The sequence below is a fragment of the Zalophus californianus genome, chromosome 1 (assembly GCF_009762305.2).
Source record: "Zalophus californianus isolate mZalCal1 chromosome 1, mZalCal1.pri.v2, whole genome shotgun sequence".
NCBI lineage: Eukaryota > Metazoa > Chordata > Mammalia > Carnivora > Otariidae > Zalophus > Zalophus californianus.
This window is the reverse complement of record NC_045595.1, coordinates 128,785,728-128,808,143: the sequence shown is the minus strand read 5'-3', so window position 1 is coordinate 128,808,143 and position 22,416 is coordinate 128,785,728.

Below are 22,416 nucleotides of genomic sequence, written 5' to 3'. Positions count from 1 at the left end.
AACCTCAGAAACATTGAGTGAAAAATGCCAGACGCCAAAAAGTACATACTGATTGACCGCACCTCTATGAAGTTCAAGAAAAGACAAAACTAATCTCTGCTGATAGAGCAGTGGTTGCCTGGGAGTGTGGAGGAACTGACTGGGAAAGAGCAGAAGGGGACTTTCTGGGATGATGGAAAGGTTTTACATCTTATATTGAGTGGTGATTACATGGGTACACACAATTGTCAAAATCCACTGAACCGAACCCTTACGGCCAGTACATTGTATATAAATTGTACCACAATAATAGAAAAACAATCTTAGGAACATTGCACATGTTCTAATTATGGTTTCCTTTCCAGAATTTTTATTTAAAATGTAATCTTAGAATCCTCACCTTTAGTTTGCAGAATTTTAAACATGCTTCTTGAAATCCATATCATTTTTGTAAATTATACCACAATATATATGTGTATAATTATATATATTGTGGTATAATATAATCGGGTTAAAATGTTTAGTGTAGATAAGATGTGGCGCTAAACCGACTAATGACAGAGCCTTTTGCCATATCAGATTCTATTCAGAAACTAGAGGAACTTGGTTTGATATATTTCTTTTTTGTGAATTAGTTCAGATGGAGCAGTGTGTTCTCTCCTTTATAAGCACTCACACAGATTACAGGCATATCTATAGGACACTGAGTTTCTGCCCTTGGAGATGGCGAGGCCTCGTGCTGACTCACTCACACCCTCTCACCTAGCCTTCCATAACCCAGCGCACACATTTGTAAGGCAGTTGGTGCAGGTTAGGGATTTAATCTGTGGTGACTGGAGCTGAACTTCTCTCTCACTAAGTGTATTTGACTGTACGGAAATGAGAGCCCTGACCCTGGCTTCATTAGCACTCTCCTCCAAACAGCTATGTGAATCAGCTGCTGGCACATACCAATAATAAACTGAAAATATGTTGGGTTGATGGTGGTATTAAGGTGCACATAAGGCCATTCTTTTCCCTTCAAGCTCTCTAATACCCAGGACCCCAGTCCCATCATCACTGCTGCCCTGCTTTTCCCTTTTGTGTCCCAAAATAAAGACACAAGTAGGAGGTGGAACTTTTAGTCCACACACAAGATTTTATGAGAAATGTCGCAATACTTCATTTTGTTCCAAAATCAAAATACATCTGAGCCTAAGTCCTCATCTTACTGGGCCTCCGTGTGTTGTACAAAATCCCCTGGGAACTTACCTAGGTCACATCACTTGGGTGAAGCCCTCTTGTCTTCAGCCCAGACCAATTACTACCCATGTGCTCATTGTCTAAGCTCTCACAGTCCCTCAAGTTCAGACAGCTCTGCCATTCCTGCCAAGTTTGGCAGAGAGCTCTGCCAAAGCTGAAAAGACCCAGAGCCTAATATCCAGCCTCTCTAGCTACACCACATAGCCATTCCCCTCCAAGTTCTTCCCCAGGCTTCTTCAAGGAAGCTGGGTGTGGATCTCTGCTGTGCGAAGAACAAACTAAAGACCACCATTCTTTCTCAGTCTTAAAAAGTCCCTTCTATTCCCCTTGTGACAGGAATTGGGAAGGAAGAAGAGAGAAAAATAAGACAAAAATATGTAAATTAATATTTCAATTATGTAAACATATGCACATCTCCCTAAAAATATCACCTGTAACAGTATATCAATCAATATAGCTGGTTTTGATTTGAAACTCTGTTACTGATCAACTGTGAGAACTCAGACAAGTTCCCTGAATACAGAAGACCTCACTTTCTTCCTCTATACAATGGGAATGCACCTTAGCCTGTTTTACACGTCTATTATAAGAACTAAAGTAAACAGCAGTGACCTTGCACCATTTACAGAATCTGTTTTCCATTATTAATTCATATATCTTCCACATAATTCTTAAAAGATGTGACAGTATCTTATAATGAGCAAAGAATGGCACAAAAGTCATATGATGTCCTTTTTAAATGAAGACCCAGTAATTCTATCTTGATATATTTTTAAAAGTTTCTCCCATGCCTCCTCCCAACAACCATATTAGATGCCACATACGCCACATTCTAGTAATTGTGAAGAACTTTATTCCAATTATTTTCCCATCATCTTCCAGGCCCAATTTCAACCTTTTATATGATGGCCCTATATTTGGGCAGCTCTTACTCTAATAATGTTTTTTTCTCCATATCAGTTTAAAATATAAAATGGACTACCAGAAAATACCTTCATCATCTTGTCTTAGGGCCTTGCCAAGTTTCTCGGCAATAGCTAGTCTGCAAGGAACTTAATCCCACAAGAGATTAAACCGGTCCATTGCACAGAGGACACCATGATGTTTGAATCTGATGAACAATAGGTAGCACATCCATTAGGTACCCAAGACACATGTTCATCAAAGAGTAGAAGTTACGACCCATGAAATTTAGGAGTCACCTAGATGAAGTTTCTAGGAATCCAGTACTCTGGATCATACTGGGATATTCCCTCCAAAGTGAAAGACAGTTCCTTACACCTGGCACCAACTATAACCAGGAACAAATTCCACCATTTGGTGGGACTCCATATTTTGGAGGCAACATATATAGCATATTTTCAGTGTGCTTCTCGGACCAATTCAATGTTTAACCCCTATGCAGCCAGTGTTGCATGATGACAAAGTAAAAGAAGGCTCAACTAGTCCAGCGTGTAGACTGTAGACTAATCCAGCTTAGACTACTCTATCTACTACAGGGGCCTTATGTCTCAGCAGATCCAGTAGCACTGGATATCTCTATGGTAAATAGGGGAGCTGTATGGCCCATGGCAAACCCCCAAAAGTTGAACATGGTACATACCCTGAGGGTGTGAAGGAAAGTGGCGCCCTCTTTTCCAGATTACTATTCTCCTTTTGAAAAACTGTCCCTGCCTTTCTATTGGACCTCGCAGAGAATGAACCTCTGGCCTTGTGACGAGCTGCCCATCATTGACGGCATGTTATCTGATTCATTAGGCCACACAATTAGGCATGCACAGCAACACTTCATCCTCAGCTAGAAATGGCATATGCAATATCAGACTCAAGCAGGTCTCAAAGGAACCGTAAAGCCGTGCGTGCTGATGGCTCAGGCTCCTATGGCACATTCTTCTCCTGCATATCTCTCTTTCCATCATCCAGCGTTAGATTTTTATGGAGATAACCCTGTGAACAAATGACTGAGAAATGGTCTGGTTTACAGATGTTTCCTCCTCAATATGCTGGCAAACTAGGACTAGAGCCTTATAGCCACAAGCAGGAGTATGCTAAAAAGCAAACTAAAAAAAACAAAACAAAACAAAAAACACTAGGGAAGAAAAGTCCTCTCAGTGGGCAGAACTTTAGGCAATCTATCTCGCTGTCTGCTTTGACTGGACGGAGAGATGGCCCAAGATATGGGTGGACCTACATTGCTTCACGGGTAATAACTAATGGTTCGGCTGGATCATCAGGAATTTGGAAAGAAAGGATCAGACGATTGTCTCCAAAGCGGTATGTAGAAGGACCTCTCAAACTGGTACCAAGCATGGGGGTATTTGTATGAATTTTAATTATCAGAATGTTCACAAAGACATCTGCTGCAGACAAAGCTCTCAATAATCAGGTAGAAAAGAAAGACTGTCTGTCAGTTTCTTTCTCCAGACGCCCGGGTACTTGGTCAATAGGTTCGTGTACACAAGACAGGGCAGCAGGAATGGAGGCCGCCTTTGGGTCCAACAACATGGACCTCCCATCACCAAGTATGATCTGGTTACCACCACTACTCAGTGCTCAAGCTGACAGTAGCAGAAGTCAATGCCACTTCCTATTATGGCACCATTTGGTGGGGAAGAGGGGTAATTCAGCCACCCACTCTACTGTACCCCTTCCATAATGGAGGGGCTGCAGTTGTCTTCACTGGAATAGGCAGTTGTTCTGCTTATTGATTTGTCTTCTCTGCTTGCAATACTTCTGTGAACATACCATCTGTGTTCTTATGGATTGCCCTATTCACCTTCATGGTATCCCATACAAACTGCTTCAGACTCAGCAACTCATTTCACAGAAAGAAAAAAAAAAGTACAGCAATAGTTCATGTTCATGGAACTCATTGGTCTTACCACTAACACCTGGAAGCAGCTGGCCTGAGAAAGGTTGCATGGCCTCCTAAAAATTCACTTATGGTTTTAGTTGAGAGAACATCCTGTGAGGTGGAGTCTCTATCCTATAGGAGGCAGCATATGCTTTAAACCAATGACCGATACATCGTGTTTTTCTCCCATAGTCCAAATCTGTGGATCTGGAAACAAAGAGGTAAAAATGACCCCAGTTCCTCTGTTACCCCTAATCATTCACTTACAGAATTTTTGCTTCCTATTCCCACGAATTTGTATAATGAGCACTGGTTAGAGAGCTTAGTTTCAAAAGGAAGAATGATAATTTTTTCTACTGAATTGGCAATTCAGATCGCTATCTGACAATTTTAGTTTCTCCATGTCACCGAACCAATGGACAAAGGAAGGAGTTACTGTACTGGGTTGGAGTGACCACATCTGTTGACTTCTATTGGTTGCTACACAACACGGGTAAGGAAGACCAGGTTTAGAACTGAGGGGATTCTCTAAGGCATCTGTTAGTAATTGATTATGTCCAAAAAAAGACAGGAGGAGGTAGGGGTGAGGCAGGTAGGGAGAGACTAGAAGGGAGAAGAGATTTCCTGCCCCCTGCATTTGTCAGCATCTCTCTAGCACAGATAGACGGCAAAGACCACATAGTATCTTTGGGCACCCATGACAGCTCCAAAGAAACCCCTCAGGGGCCTGGATGCCAGCCATGCAACGCCCTCTCAGAAGTCCCAGCAGCCCCAGCGCTAGCCAAGAGAACCCCCCTCAGAGGCTTGAGGCAGCTGAGCGATACCCTCCATGGTCTGAGCATGACTGCATGGTACCTTCTCAGCTTGCTCAGGGAAGCTAAGCAGTGGCCTCTTCCCACACTGCACTCTGAGGCAGCAGCCTCTCAGCCCAACTCCCTGGGTCTGCTATCTCTGCCTGTTCTCCCATCTGAAGGGTGGCAACTCCTTCCAACTGACTAATTTTTGGGTTGGCTCATCAACCTGTGTTTTGTTTTGTTTTGTTCTTTCAGGCTACTCCTTGTATTGAATCCCTTCTGTTTAAAATACCTAGTGTGGTAACGCTTGGGTGGCTCAGTCAGACAAGTGCCTGCCTTTGGCTCGGGTTGTGATCCCAGGGTCCTAGGATCAAGTCCCACATAGTGCTCTCTGCTCCATGGGAAGCCTGCTTCTCCCTCTGCTTGTGCTCTCTCTCTCTCGCTCTCTGACAAATAAATAAAATCCTTAAAGAACAAAATAAAATACCTAGTGTGGTTTCTGTTTTCCTAACTGGACCTTGACTAGCATATATTTTATAAGTTGGTTAATAAAATATCTTAAAACACATAGGCAAAATAGAAATATTTGATGTTTATGAACATCTTTTATTATCCTGAGTTTTAAAGAATGTTAAACCTCTTCCAGAATCCAACCTGTTTCTGTCCCTGGATAGTATGAAACTTCAGTATCCCCTGGGGTCACATAACTAGATGTCAGTCTACCAAGAGGTGTTTCACCCGGCTTCTGGGCTTCTTTCCTCAAACACAGAAACAGGATATATAGCCCCTCCCAGAGTGCTAAGAGCTGAGATGAAACGTATTATTTAGATGTGAATGTCAGGAAGTCAAAACAATGACTTTTTACGAAATTGCAGCCTCAGCATGTGCCCATTACACAGAATGTTTTCTACTTCTCAGTTCATGTGCTATGAAAACATAGTGATCCACTTCCTGTCTGCTAATGGAGGGGTCATGTGGGTCAATTGTTAGGCTGACACAAGTACTTGCTAGTTCTATCAAATGTCAGAATGAGAACGAGGATTTAAGTAGACACGTGTGCCAATGGAAGAAATTTTTTAAAGGACTGACTCCTAAGAAAAACAATCTTCCCTGGGAACGTGACATTTACAGGCTTCCTAAATGTTCTATACAAGTGAGGTAGTTTCAAAATGAGACAGTGAGCAGAACAATAATGTGTTCCTCTTTGCTTTTCATTTTATTTCTGTGACCCACCTGTACATAAGAACATAAAGTAGTTTTCCCTTTGGGGGCTCCTTTGTAAGCTGAGGTGGAAGAGAGCCTCTAGAATAAAGTGAGGGCTCCCACACCACAAGATATTAGAATTCCTATTGTGGATAAACAAGCAAGGGCGAACTTTCTAGAAATATGCTTTTCTTTCACTCATTCAGTTCGTCCCACAGAGGTGGAGATGACAACTTGCCATTGCACTGGGAGACCAGGACTTGGGTTTAGTATCTTCCCGGCTTCTGCAGATGGGCAACAGGCACATACAAGATAATGCATTTGTTCACACTGCCATCTTGGGTCTCCTGTTAGCCTCTTCCCACCAGGTTCTTATTTTCAAGGGGTTCCTCTGAGTCATGTTACTTGTCATACCAGCTTGAATAATTGTCAGGCTATTGCAAGAAGAGTGAAGAGGGGGGAAAAAAATCAGCCATTTAAAAAATATTTTTATATGCAAAAAAGGGGACAATGGTATCATTCTGAATGTGAACTGCTGTTGATTATAAGAACAGTCATTTTGGCCATGCCCTACAGATGAAGTAGGAGAGGAAACAGCACAGGAATATTGAGAAAGGGTTCTGTTGTTTCTTGGAGGGCTAGTCCTTCTAGAAGTACTTTGCCTAAATCTTCTCCTTGCTCCAAACCACAGGGACAGAATAAATTGCCGTACTGAGAGTGGAAATTTAAGATTAGAAAGAACGAAAAGAATCTGTGAAACCCAATAGAAACATCACCTCCTCCAGGGAGAATTAATTTCTCCTTCTCTGTACTCTGATGTTCACATTGGTTGTAATTATTTGCTTAGATCTGTCTCTTTGCTAGAAGGCAGGAAACACATCTTACTCCCCTTGGTGAGTGCCCAGCATTAGCCAGTGCCTCGCACAAATGGGTCAAGGAAAGTGTAGTCATGATTGAACAAAGGAGGCATGCTTGGAAACTATGTCTTACATTAACCTCAGTAATGAAATGCCTGGATATTCAGAATGAAATTCTTAAAGCACATTTCCCAAAGTTTCAGGATTTTAGCCATAAGTTAAGGAATGATAAACAATCTGGAGGCCCCACGTCAAGAACATGATGAAGGAAGGGGGAAAGAAGTGGGAAGGACTTCCTGCTGACTTGATATGTCCCATGTCCCAAAGACCTTCCCTCTAAAAGCCATCTTCCGTCTCCCTCCCTTGGAGACTTAGAATGTCCACAGCTAAGATAACCCCCAGTGCATGCTTACATGCACAAATACACACATTTGTGCAAAATATAATGTCTTTTCTGTCAGTCTTCTGGCAATCAGAAATATTATGTAAAAGTATCTACCAGCAAAGAAAAAACAAAACAAAACAAAATTCCAAGAAGCAAACAGTGAGAAAAAAATGGTGAATAATTGAAGTCTTGAAAACAACACTCATTCAAAATGATTGACTGTTGTCTAGAAAAAAGGAAACGCCCCTTTATTTTTCTGGATACGAGGAGAGCTAGCCTAGCCAGGCTGGAGGCAGCTTTCAGGCATTGTTCCCTTCAGAGACTACTTAGATCTGGGAATCAAGACCCCAGTGCTAGTGGGAGACTGAAGTGTTTAGCGAGCATTGGAGATCACTCCAAGTTATGTTCCCTTTTCTCAGGAGGCACCTGCTTTAGTTCTGATCATATTCTTGCCTGCATCTCCCTCAGGCATTAGAGTGCTATGCCTATCTCAGACAGGTGATTATAGCCTTCTGAGATGGTAACCAGGCTGCCTGACATCAAAGTACCATCCTCTCTGGATTCTCTATTCTTTCATCCTGTTGCCTGTATCTGTCAAAGATAATGCACAAAAGAAATCAACTCACTTGAGTTGATCTAGCTCACTTATGAACTGTAGATTAAAAAAAAAAAAAAAAAGCCTAAATAAAACGGTGGCCAACCCAGTCCTGCACTGGATTAGAATGACACACAAATGATGGCGGACTTCCTAATGGATGGCCCAGACTGCAACACCAAAACCACCGATCAATCCTGCCATCACAAAAAGTAGGACAACAAGGTTTTGCATGCCTCCTACTGTGGTACAAAATCAAGGACACAGCACCACCTCTGAAACATTCTTGCCTAAAATTTGAATATTAGTCTAATCAAGCCTCCAGGTTCAATTCCAAGTTATAGGAAATGCAGGGGAGACTTGTCAAATATCTTATCAGAATTAAAACCCATAGTGTTTATAGTGTTCCCAGTGTAATAATGTTATCAGAATAAACATCAGAGGCCCTATTGAAACAGTGTTCCAAGTAAACACCTTGAACTACCCTGAGGTAATTAAGTTATAGCAATGGTATTTTTAAGTAATTCCTATTTTACAACTCTGTATATATGTCACAAAGTCCAAGAAAATAAAAAAAAAATGGAATCAGGTTTTATATGGCAGGAGATTCAGGAATTCCTTCTTTTCCATGTTTATGATGATGTTATAAAGGACAAGAAACTATGGAGAACATTTTAGAATGACTTGTATGCAGAGTGAATTCAATTGTTAAAATTTCAGTCAAAGGGGTAGCTCAGTCATCATACATACACACATAGACACACATAAATGCAGTGCTTCCTGACACTATTTTCATGAAAAAAAAACAAGAGATAAACCCGTAATTTTCTTAATCAAATACTAAATAAATTATTAGGAAATAGAATTAAGTTTTATTGTCAACTCTGTTGCTAAAAATCTAATTGTTGCATGTACCATGTACTGATAGTACTGAAGTACAAAAAAGGCCAAAAAAAAAAAAAAAAACTGAAATAAACTAAAAGGATTTGGATTCAACAAACAACCTCCTAAATTGCATGTTCTCTGAAATTCTGTCATTGAGCCTGACACTTCAGTTCCATTGTAAATCAAATTGAGCTTCTCTTCTCGAGTGGATTTGGTTTATTTTCAGCCCAATTATTAAATTTGCATGGTAGATATAAACTTGCTTACAAAAGGGCATTCCCTAAGAAAAGTTAAAGTTTTATAATTAACCTTTAAAAATAAGCTCCAGAGATAGCTGGAGGAACAGCCAAACAGGCTTCTGTCCTCATTCAAACACCACCTCCCCACCACCCAATTAGCACAAAGACTACTGTGACCTCAGAGGGAGGCTGGTCTAATGAAGGTCAGTTGGACTGCATGCTAAATGAAGTGCAGGAATATTAGTTAGCATTTAGGACTATTGACCTTCTTCCTATATTCCGTTTTTTGCATCCTCAAAAATAAAAAACTACCTTGAAAATTCTCATTTTCCAAATGACCAGGGTAGACTTGATATGAGATGATCCTTGACTGGTGTGGCCTGACAGTTGTATGATACTATGTTCTTCATTCTTCTCCTAATAATAGAAATACACCCATCCAAGTTCTCATATAATCTAAATCAGCATACCTGATTTCCACATAAGCTGTTGCACTGCTATTTTAGATGAACAGGTTTTAGCCTATGTTTTCTCATCTTTTTGACATAGGTCCCAAACCACTGTTGAAAGACATGAACTATATAATACTGAAAGTAAAATTTATAATACTGAAAGTTTCAACTTGAGCCAAGTTTTGAAATACCATAAGACTTACATTAATAATAGTATTGTTTATTCATTTAATTCCAGTGAATTCAAGAGCTACATGATATATCAAAGAACCTAACAAACTGCCATTTTTTAAAGTATTCTAAAAAATTGTTGATACATGCTTTATCAGCATGCAAACATGCAATTGTAGAAATTCAAAGAAAAACAAAACATTTAACGTACTCTTTTTTCTTTTTCTTTTCTTTTTTTTTTATTTTTTGCTGTAATAAAATCTAAAGTAGAGGTGAAGATACCACCCTATACAATAGGATATTCTTTAGGGTTGAGGTTTTTGTTTCTTTCCAATCGAAAATTTATTAGAGAAAAAGAAAATGGACACACACACATATAAACTACAGTGAATAGAACCCAGTGTTAATATCAATAAATCCTTTTAGAGTGGAATGATTATATCCATTACCAAGTGGTCCACATTTAATTTCTAGTCACAAAACTTGAGATAAATAGTCCTTTTCAATTGGGCACTAGCCTTTCTAGAAGGATTTCTCCAGAATCTATAGTTCTATCCATGTTCTTTCTTTCCTGAGCTTCAGGTCCATCTCTCTACCTGCCACCTCATCATTTCCATCTGGATTTCCTACGGATCATGTAGGTAACTGAAACTCATTTCCCCAGCCCTACATCCAACCATGCCTTCCCCTGAACTCCTAAACTCAGAAAATGGCATTGCCATCCACACAGTCATACAGTTGTGAGGGATGGAAATTTTCTCTCGCTACTCATGCTTAATTAGGCACCAAATCCCATGAAACTTTCCTCAAATTTGTATATGTATCCTATTATATCACCAATGGCTTTGTCCTATTTAGGTTACCCTTTCTCCCCAAGAATAATATTTTAAAGGACTCTAAACCAACTTCTCTTTCCGGCCAACATGAAAGAACAACAACTGAATTCATCCTCCCTCCTGAAACAACTGAACAAATATATGAAACAATGGTTCACAAAATCTTGGTCATCAGGCAGACAAGGACGGTGATTCTTAAGAGATGAGAACCAAATAAGGTTAGCCCTGTGACGGCCCTAGCTTTGTGCCTAGACAAAGTTTCCAGGTTTGGCACAGGAAAGGGAAAATCGAGCAGAGCCTGACTGTCTCCCTGAGAGGAGACAGAACTGTGAGTGTGAGAAAGCCAAAGCATCTAGAATCCACAGGGCAGGTTACCAGATGGAAGAGAACTGACATCTATGGAGTGACCCTTGGTGTTTAGCTGAGTATACCTACTAATCACTGCATGCAGGTGTGGAAACTACCTGAGGCCAGGTGGAAAAAAAAAATGAAACTGAAAATATTAAAGGGAACAATACCCTAATCTCATGTGCAATGAAAAAATTGCCTGTTCCCATTAGCAAAACTGGAAAACCTCATTCATGAGGGCATCAGTTAGAGTACTTAAAAGGGGTTTGCCCCACTAAAGGGGAAAAACAAGTCCTAGACTAAATATTGCTTTGGTTCTGCTTAACAAAGTTTTAAAGCCAGACACAAAAGGAGCTACTCTTTCCAAGAAATTTAGGCGCAACCCAGAACAGAGCTCAAGAATATTTATAGGAATATAAAAATATCCAACAAGATAAAAATCACATGTCTAGCGTCCAACCAAAATTTACAAGGCAAGAAGAGAAGCAGGAAAAAGTGACCCACGATGACTAGAACAATTGCTCAAAATCAACCTACAATTCACATGGTGATATATACAGATGATATATTTAGTGAATAAGAATATTAAAAACAGTTGTTAAAACTGTATTCTATGCATTCAAGAAAGAAAGATTAAATGTGTTAACTAGAGACATGGAATATATAAAGACAGCTGAATCTCTAGAGATAGATACTGAAGTGTCTAAGATGAAAAATGCCCAGAACTAATGGCAGATTAGACACTGCAGAAGAAAACACTGATGTATTTTAATACATAACAAAAGAAACTGTCCAAAATGAAAGTGGGATTTTAAAAATCTGAAAAAAATAAAGAGCTTCAGTGAGCTGTGGGGGCACCTTCAAGAAGTCTAATATGCCTGCAAATGGAATTCCCAAAGGAAAGGGGGGAGGGGCAGAAAAATATGTGAAGTAATAAAGGCTACAATTTTTCCTAATTTGATGAAAACTGTTTACCCACAGATCCAAAAACTGAAAAGACACATGAATAAACCTACACTAGGGCACATTACAATCAAATTACTTAAAACCAGTGATAATTAGAAAATCTTAAAAACAGCCAGTGACGAAAGACACATTACATGCAGAACCACAACAACAAATATGTGTGTGTGTGTGTGTGTGTGTGTGTGTGTGTGTGTATGAAAGCATATTTCTTGTTGGAAATAACACAATCTAGAAGATACTGGCATATAGTCTTTAAAATACTGAAAGAAAAGAATTGTCAACCTGAATACTTTAGCAGTGAAAATATCTTTCAAAAAATGAAGGCAAATAAAGATTTTTTCAAACTCAAAAAAAAGCTTCAAAAATTTATCTTGTAGTACCATAAATGTTAAAAGAGGTACTTTTAACAAGAAAGAAGAGCACCAGAAATGGAAACTATGAAGTATAAAGGAATTTTCGTCACATTTTTAAAGTATCTTTAAAAGATAACTGATGGCTGGGGTGCTTGGGTGGCTCAGTCATTAAGCGTCTGCCTTCGGCTCAGGTCATGATCTCAGGGTCCTGGGATCGAGCCCCACATCGGACTCCCTGATCAGCTTGGGGGGAGGTCTGCTTCTCCCTCTCCTCTTCCCCCACTGCCCCCGCTTGTGCTCTCTCTCTCTCTCTCTCTCTCTCTCTAAAAATTAAATAAAATATTTTTTAAAAAAGATAACTGATTGCTTAAGGCAAAAATAATAACAATGTATTGTGGGTATATAATATATGGAGGTCTTAAATGAATGGCATCAAAGCACGAAGCCTGGGAAGGGAGGAAGTGAGGTATACTGTGGTAAGGTCTGTAAACTCTATGTGAAGTGGAATAACACCACTAGGTGATGATAAGTTATGTATACTATACTACCCATAAAGAAACCACTTAAATAACGTAACAGAGATATGGCTAACAAGCCAATAAAAGAGATAAAATTAAGTCATAAAAAAGACTCAATGAATTCAAAGAAGGCAGCCAAAAGGGAACCAAAAACAGATAACAGTGGATTTCAAGTTTTGCTCATTTTTTTTTCTCAGCAAAACCTCGGATATATATACAACCTTATGGTTAAGCTGCATATAATAAGTAGATAAAAAGTAAGACTGCTCTGATTAAAGCGGGAGCGGGAGAGCCAAGAGCCCTCTCTGCGCATGCCCCTGCGCGGTTCCGGAGGAAGAGCTGTTCGGCGAGCACCTGTGCGTGGCGTGCCCCCTGCGCGGGGAAAGCCTCCTTTCCGAGATGGAGACCGGAGACCTAAGGACAGAAAGACTTAAGTGAACACACGGTTACCGACCTGGGACCAAACGCTGGGTGTTTTTACTCACAATTAACTCCACCATGCTGCCGAGAATAGAAAAACATGGAAAGAACATGCAAACTACCAACTTAATTAAAGCAGAAGAGTGACGAGAGTCAGGAAAGCATAAAGTGTGTATCTTGACAAACCAAACCATAAATCATTTTTTTATCCAAGATGAAGCTTGTATTAGGTATTTGACCTGATATTTCTACTAATGCTCATTAATATTTGTTTTCCTCAATCTGTATTGGCCTTTTTTGGGTCCATGACACACAAAGACTGCCCAGGCAATGAACTTCAGATATGCTGAATCTGAAATAAAAACAACTTACTAGTTTCAGTGAATAAAAACAACACACCCGGCATGTCTTGCCAAATCAGCTAAAGGCTGAGGAAATATACAGTTCTTTTGAAGAGGGTTCTTTCTCCCTTTTTTTCTTTTTTTCGAATGGTGCAAAGGTGATATAATAAGTTCTGTAATAATGACCTTCCTTATAGTGCATTGAAATCAAAGTTTCCATTTTCAATCTCTGTTTCAGGTTTGAAATAATTATGCTAATAACTAGTAAAGAAAACAGAACTATAAGGGACATACTTCCAAATAATGTGATGGATTTATTTCAATATAACATGAGTCCTAAAAACAAACACAGCCAAAATGTACTGAAGAACTGGGCTATAAATTTCAGTGGATGGTTCCCTGAACTGTAGCAGTAGGAATAGCATTACTGGGGTAAACATTTAAGTGTGGGGTTGAGAGGACCATTTCGTGAACACAGGTATGGCTTAGGACGGCAGCAGGACCACACCTGTATATAGTGAAGCTGTCATTCTCCAAGAACAAGAACGGTCTTGGGTTCTGCCCAGCATCAACACTTCATCTCAGGTCAATACTGACAAGTGGTCGGACCCCTGCTTGGTGTCTTACGACTCCATTTCTGTGGCTGCCATTGAGTTCCAGTGTTACAGGAAATATTACATAGATTACATAGATTTATTAGAAGGGTAGGCTAAATGAATGTAAAAGCAATACTATCACTTCATAAACTAAAAATTAAAAATCATAATCATCATATAAAGAGTTTCTTTTAAAACTCTTCAATCTAATATTGCTTCCACCCAAACCAAGATTATTTTGGAAGCATGAATAAAGTGGAGTGCAAAATCAATGATGTCAATGAGCTTATTTGACTTTCCAGAATGTGTGAGGGTATGAAACCTAGTCCTGTGTACCAATTGCCTTTTTAAAATATGCATATTTAAGAGGAAAATTTTTTAAAAATCAGTAATGTTGAAGTTGAATAAATAAAATGTCAGTTTTCAAAATAAAACTGCTAAGTGAATAACTCATTTGGTTTGCATGATTCAGGCTTAGTATTATTATAAACAAGGCTTATTACTCAAGTCTTTGTGGTCAAAGCTTTCATAGCTCTTCTCCTTCAAGTCAGTAGAGAACATATTTCTCATGCCTATGTTTTGAAAAGAATCTTAAAATTAAAAACTGCAAATCTCTTGAAATCTGAAAGGAACCATATTGTATTAAGGTATAATCAATGCTATCAACTCTTTAATATAAGGATTGCTGGGGACGTCCTATCCATATTTGTGAAAACATAGAGCTATAAGAGAAACTAAGTCACCTGCCTTCAGGTGGGTGACTCTCTAAACCTATTACCTCCCAGTGGAGATGAGAGATGGAAGACAGAATAAGCTAAAAACATCCTTCAAAGGCTGCACATTCCCTCTCCCTATCAGATGAAGAACAGAGGAAATGGGAATGCCTGGAAAAACTCCCTGGCTTAATCAGAAGGTCAGCCACCTGACCCTGTTGAATCCCTCTCCGAAGGACTCTGGTCTAACCATCTTTACAAACAATCTCTACAAATAAATCTCAATAACAGTAACTAACTGTAACAACAAAACAATGACAACACCTTTTTATATGAAATGCCACTTTGCTATTTATAAAACCCCTTCATTTAATTATCTTATTTGAGCCTCACAATAGCTCTGTGAAATAGTCATTGTTGATACTATCATCCCATTTTACAGCTGACAAAGATGAGGTGCTTTCCCCAGTTTGAGCTGTACATGCTAGAGCTACGGACTAGAATTTAAGGTTATCTGATGCTCAGTTTGGTTCTCTTTCCCTCTACCGTACAGTCTGCTTCTCCATAATGAGATGATGCTCCCTAAATTTAAAAAAAAGAAAGAAAAGAAGAAAATAAATGCCATAAAACTCTGAAAACATAATACAGGGAAAGAAGGAAAAATGGGAAGGAGGGAGGAAAAAAGGACAGAAAAAAAACCTAGAAGGAAAGCATTAACATTTGCTTTACGCCATAGCATAAATTAAAGAGACTATGATTTCAATAAAGTATGAGCAAGAAACAGTAGAATGAGAGTAAAAGAAAGACTTGACCAAAGCATTATCATCATAGGGCTAATTGATAAACTAGAGATGGCAAGGAGGCATAGACACCAGTGAATATGAAATTGTAAAAGACAAACTATGAATTCAATTAGAATAACACTAATAAATGTTGAGGAAAAAATACTAAAATCTCAAATAATGGTCATTGGTGCTTCTGCGCTACAGAAACTACAAATGAGGCAGAAGGTGTGATGCAAGATAAAGTAGCAAAAAAATCCCTCATACACACACCCCAAGTGCAGGAAAAAACTGGACACGGAAATCAGTTCCGAGAAAATTTGAAACAGAAGGCTTAATACAGGCATTACCTGGGTCAGCTACTGAACATCAAGGATGAACAAAGAATACCTTAGATGTCCAGATAAGCACATTCCCACTTAGTGATGGTTAGTTTTATGTGTCAACTTGACTGGACCACAGTGTGTCTAAATATTTGGCTAAACATTACTGTGGTTGTGTCTGTGAGAGTGTTTCTGGATGAGATTAACTGTTGAATTGGTAGATTGCCTTCTCCAGGGGTGGTGGTTCTCATCCAGTCAATTGAAGACCTAAGTAGAATAAACAGGCTGAGTGAGAGGGACCTTGTCCTGTCTGGCCACGAGCTGAAACATTCATCTTTTCCAGCATGTGGACTGGGACTGAAACACGGGCTCTTCTTGCACCTCAGGTCCACTGGCTTTCAGACTGGACTTCACACCATCAGGCCCCCTACTTCTCAGGCCTTCAGTCTCCGATGGGAGCTACACCTCAGGTCTCGTGGGCCTCCAGCTTGCTGACTACGGATCCTGGGACTTAGACTCCATGATCACAAGAGCCAATTCCTCATCATAAATCTCTATATAAACATCCTACATACAGGATGGATACACACACACACACACACACACACACACACACAATGGGTTCTGTTTCTCTGAAAGACTCTGACCAACACACCTACAAAGGTGAAAAATATTGATTGGCCTCATCTCATAGGTCTTCATAATAACATGCAATAGCAGAAGACAAGAGAAATAGACACAAAATTCAAGTGAAAAGGACTCAGGAGCATTGATGCAGTCATGATACCTTTCTAGTATAAAAACAACAGATTTTTTCAAACGTGAAAGAACCAGGGAATATGGCGCCAATGTGCCCCTTTTGAAAAAAATATCTGACAATGAAATCCAAACAGATAAGGGCTGAATCAAAGTAAACATCAAAGAAACTATAGTATGAAAACTGGTGGGGAACAATACTTCTATTTAAACAAAGAAGTCATACTAAAACAATAGAATTATAATTACAGAATATAAACATTATCAATCTGGATAATTTGAAAATAATAATAGAATAGCATTTGAGAAATGGGCAAAGGGGAGATGGAAGAATGACATTGTTAACATTCTCCTTTTATACCATCTAAAATTGGTGGTGGGGGGGGGACTTTTTAATGTTCTTCACAACCTCTTTTATCACCATAGAGGGATATTTAGGAAATATCACTCATGGAGAAGAAATATTTACTTGAGTTTCAACAAATTCCTCCAGTTGGGTTTTATTTTATCTTTCATCTATTAAATTCAAAGTTTTTCATTGAGAAATAATGCCTATGTCATGACACCATCTTTATTTTTAAATTTAAATTCAATTAATTAACATACAGTGTATTATCAGTTTCAGAGGTAGAGTTCAGTGATTAATCGGTCTTACGCAATATCCAGTGATCATCATATCACGTGCCCTCCTTAATGTCCATCAGCAGTTACCCCATCTTCCCACCCCCTCCCCTCCAGCAGCCCTCAGTTTGTTTCCTATGATTAAGAGTCTCTTATGGCTTGTCTCCCTCTCTGATTTCGTCTTGTTTTATTTTTCCTTCCCTTCCCCTATGCTCTTCTGTTTTGTTTCTTAAATTCCACATGTGAGTGAGATTATATGATAATTGTCTTTCTCTGGTTGACTTATTTCACTTAGCATAATACCCCCTAGTTTCACCCATGTCATTGCAAATGGCAAGATTTCATTTTTTGATGGCTGAGTAGTATTCCATTGTATATATATACACACCACATCTTCTTTATCCATTTATCCTCCTGATGCCATCTTTATATAAAGTCTATCTATAGTGTGCATGCATCAAAAAATGCATCTGTCCAGTACTAACTGTGGCAATTTCTAGACAATGGATTCTGGGTGATTCACTTGCACTTTTCATTTTTGCTTTCCTAAATAGTTCAAATTGTTTTTAAAACAGTCAAGAAGTTTCTCTTTAAAAGAAAATATTATAAGTTAATATGCCAAGGTCTTAACCATAATTCTTTACTTTTTTAAATAAATTTTTAATTTCTAAAAATATCAAGTTACTCCCTAGCTATTGTCTTGCTATTAAAATTTGACACAGTGCTCAAAAAAAGATGACCCCAAATTTTCTCATGTATCTTTCCCTGTACTCTATCTCAATGGAAAGAGCCAGAGAATCTTTAAAAGGAAGAAAATTAGACCTCTTACCCCCTCCCACTTAAAATTAGACCTCTTACCCCCTTCCATTATAGGACCTGCACTGTACTTCCACAGTAAACAAGTAAAAAGGACCCAGATATTGCCTTAAATACAGTAGAATTTGTGTCAGTGTGGACAGTGGCAGGAGGTAGGCCTAGGTTTGTATGTAGACTCCCTCATTTTCTAGGTGTATGACTTTGGCAAGTTCTTTCTGATTCTCAGGTGATAATACTACCGAACATGATACGTGATGGGAAGAATTAAACATAACAGATGTAGATAAATCGGCACATATTAGGTCCTCAGTAAATGGTAGCCTTTATTACTTTCAAGATAATTAATTATATCATTTAATTGAAAGGAGGAACTGGAGGAAGGAGCAATGGGGGACACTCTAGAAACCTCTAGAAAGATAGCTTTTCCCACTTGATGACATCTATTAAAATAGAGATTCGTGTCTGCGGTGGGAGTCTGAGGGCCCTGCCAGGGGAGTCGAGCATGCCAACTGCAACAAGGGAAAGGACCAGAAGAACCTCTTTCCTCCTCGGCATAACTTGGCCCATCCTGAACTCAAAATCAAAAGGAGACCTTCACTCTTTCTTTCATTTCATGGTGTCAGCTTTATAGCATGTGTCTGGACTAATTTTTATGAGGCCTTAGAATATATCATTTACCAAGTTGTAAAGTGCAATCAGGTTGCCCTACCTCTCAGAAACCAGGTTCGTGAGATAGTGCTGAGCCTTTCCAGATGAAGGAGTAACCGACATGAACACCCTTCCCAGCCCTTCACTGAACCACGGCACTCCAGGGTGTAACTCTGCTTCCAACACCGGACCACAGAAAGGCTTCACAGGCCAGCTCTCAGAGGGTGCGCATTCCTTCTCTCGCTGCCTTCTTTGTAGGAGGGTGTTTATAGGGCACACAGCTGTCCAAAGAGGAATAAATCCTTGATAAAATAGGCAGTGTACCTTAGGCTTGGCTTTTGTGAGAGAAGAATAAACACATGCTTTGTGGAGATTAAAGATAAGAAAATACTGTTTTCTGGCTACAGGTCCAAGTCCAATCTTTTATGCTCCCAGAGTCCATCTGAATCATAAGCACAGAGTTTACCAGGTGTAAGGGCATTTCTCTCCTGCTCTGGGCCGAATCCTGAGTCAGCCTAGAAGACAAATTCTCTCTCCCTCAGGAGGTGACAGGATATATTTATATAAGGTTCATAATTACCGGAATTATTTCCCCCGCTTCCATTTGGACTTTCGTTTTCTGTTACTCTGAGACAATGTATGAACAAGGGACAAAAGAACTTTGCACCACTCTCTTAGACACCCTGAAAAACCTCTGAACTCTCAGTTCTATGTTGAAACGGATGTGGGCCAGGCCTCAGGCCTACGTACAGAAGACTGGGAAATAGCTCCACAAACATTTGCTTACATTTCTTCCACCATGTACATTTCTCCCCAGAATGGCGGGCTCCTTAGAGACATAGTCACCATTTTATTTCTCTTTAAGCTGTACGATGCCTGGCACTAACAGGGGTTCCATAAATGTCCAGTGAATCAAAGAATCAAAGAATTAATATGGATATATATATATAATTATAATAACTTTCCAAATGGACTCCTTAGTCCCGGTCTTTTCCTTCTAAGTCACTCAATGTTGCAATGCCTCTCCTCCCTCTTTCAAAAATCCTCCCTGGATTGTTTTTGCCTACACGGAAAAGGCCTAACTCCTTCGGCTGGCAATCAAGGCCCTGCAACCCTTTTCCGATATAAGAGCTCCAGAATTCCCTTCATACTTCCTGGGCACCTACTACTCTCACCCACTCTGTCCCACAACCCCGTGTACCCCCTACATGCTCCCAGCCCAAGTTGTTCTATGAACCTGAACCCCCTTTCACTCCCCTCCCTACACATCTGCTGGGTTTTAAGACCTGGCAGAAAGAGGCCCTCAATAAATAATCAACAGTCACTGATCTTCGCGAAATTACTTTCTTCTCTCTTGTTATACTCTTTGAGTATAAGGCTACGCAACAGCTTCCATGATTTAAGAACAGCTCTGAGTGGGCAATCTCTGTGTAAAGTTTCGTTGTAGGAATAGCTTCTGTATTAATTAGGGTTCTCCTCAGAAACAAACTTAATAGGGTGTGTGTGTGTGTGTGTGTGTGTGTGTGTGTGTGTGTGTGTGTGTAGAGAGAGAGAAAGAGATTTATTTTAAGGACTTGGCTCATGTAACTGTGGAGGCTTAGTAAATCCAAAACGTGTAGGACAGGCCAAAGACCCAGGAAGGAGTCCAAAGGCAGTCTGCTGGTACAATTTCTTCTAGCTCAGGGGAGGCCAGTCTTTGTTCTATTGGGGCTTTCAAACAATTGGATGAGTCCCAGCCATGTTACAGAGGGTAATCTGCTTTACTCAAAGTCCACCAATTTAAATGTTAACCTCATCCAAAAACACCTTCACAGAAACATCCAGAATGATGTTTTACCAACTATCTGGCACTATGGCCCAGCCAACTTGTCCCATAAAATTAACTATCTCAGCTTCTAAACACTTAATACAGCTTCCTGCCACTACCATCATTACCAACCACAAAAGGGGGAGTTTCTCTTGACCCTTGGAATTTTCTCACTGTTATTCCAGAACCATCGCCAAGCTAACCCCATGGATATTAGGCTCCTCCCATAAAGAATGGACACAGAAAGTCAGAGGGTTTGCACGGGGGGTAGGAGGGGTGGAAGTTTCCTCCAGCACAGCTGAAATATGCCCTTGCCTCCGAGAAAACATTAAGAGAAATAAAAGGAAGTGATTACAGAAAACTCCAAGTGATTACAGAAAACCAGTTGCTAAGTTCCCAAAGAACAGATCTCTGGTTCCAGCATCGTACACTCCTTCAGTTGTCTAGGCCTGGCCGCACCTGATCCCTGCCTGGGAATCAAACATTTCTCACCAAACGATCCCTCTTGTTAATTCCTAGAATTGTGGCTCCCCCTGCCCAAACGTTTTCTCTCCCCCTCCCCACTGGAAGACTGGTTGAAACATCTGTAGATAGACCTTCCTAGGAGGACTAAGTAGTTGGAATTTCAAGTCCAGCCCAAACCCTCATCCTTGTCTCACTGACACTTGTCATATAAGGAAAGAGTTATTTTCTCATAGTTCTTTTCTTACCAGTTTTACCCTTAAACCAGGAGCTCAAGAACAAACCCCCACCATGTTGACCCCCGGCTTGAACAGACAGATCATGGCTTACATTCTCTGTGGTATGAGGTGGGGAAGATGTGTCCTCCGTGAAGGTAACGACCTGTGGAGTTTCCCTAATATACAGTCATCCCCCTGATTGAGCTGAGCATAACTTCAGCTACTGTAGGCTGGAGGGTTCCGCTGATAGGCCACCAGTGCAGAGCATGGAGTACAAACCGGCAGGACTTTCTGCCCAGCACATCTTTTCCAGGAATTTGCCCCTCCCTACCTCTATTCTCACAACCCCTCCATACATACATTTCTGCCACAGGAACCACCATGTGCTTACATTAGGGCCTAGCTCCTTGGCTATCGCTCATGCATCCACAGGCTAGCACCAGACTTAAGCTGAGCCACAGTCCTTCTTTGTGGCTTGTGGTCTTGCAGTGAAGTAAGAGTCAAACCAATCTCTCTCCTGTGGGTCCACACTTAGCTCTAAAACTCAGGTACTTTTGGCAAGCATGTGTTCCACCGAGTGGAGAAAGCTAGTCTGAAGTGAGAGAGAGTGAAGCCAACATCTAGAGAGATGCATGAGACTGAGAAGAATCCTGACCAACTTCTAGTCCCTGGCTTGAAGTAGACATAACCCACCTGTACCTCTGGCTCTCCCTGTGTCTGGATTATTCAATGCTTTCGAGAAGTCTATAGAAGAAAAAAAAAAAAAGAACAATAATAACAACAAAAAAACCACATCAGTATTCTTCCAATAAATTGCCTTTCTTGCATATGATAGGTTTGGGTTTCTCACATTTGCAACCAAAAGGTCCTAAACATGCTATAATGTGGAACTCTTCAATGCCACATTGTATACTGGTAACAGCACCACAGATTCTGGGAGAACTAAGCGAGATGATTAATATGGAAGTACTTCATCACCTATAAAACACGATGCATGAATGTGATTCTTCTGAAGTCCTTACAGTCAATTAACTGGGAACTAAAATTTCTGCTTAAAGACCAGAAGGTTGGTCATGCTTCACGATTTTCTTACTTTTTCATACTTTTTGTGATATATTATCACTTTTTGTGATCTTGAGGCTTACCTAATATGAAGTCATCTTTAGATTAATAGAACTTTGAATACAAAAGCAATGTATGTCTTTTAAGCACAACAATAGCATTTGCAAAATGGCC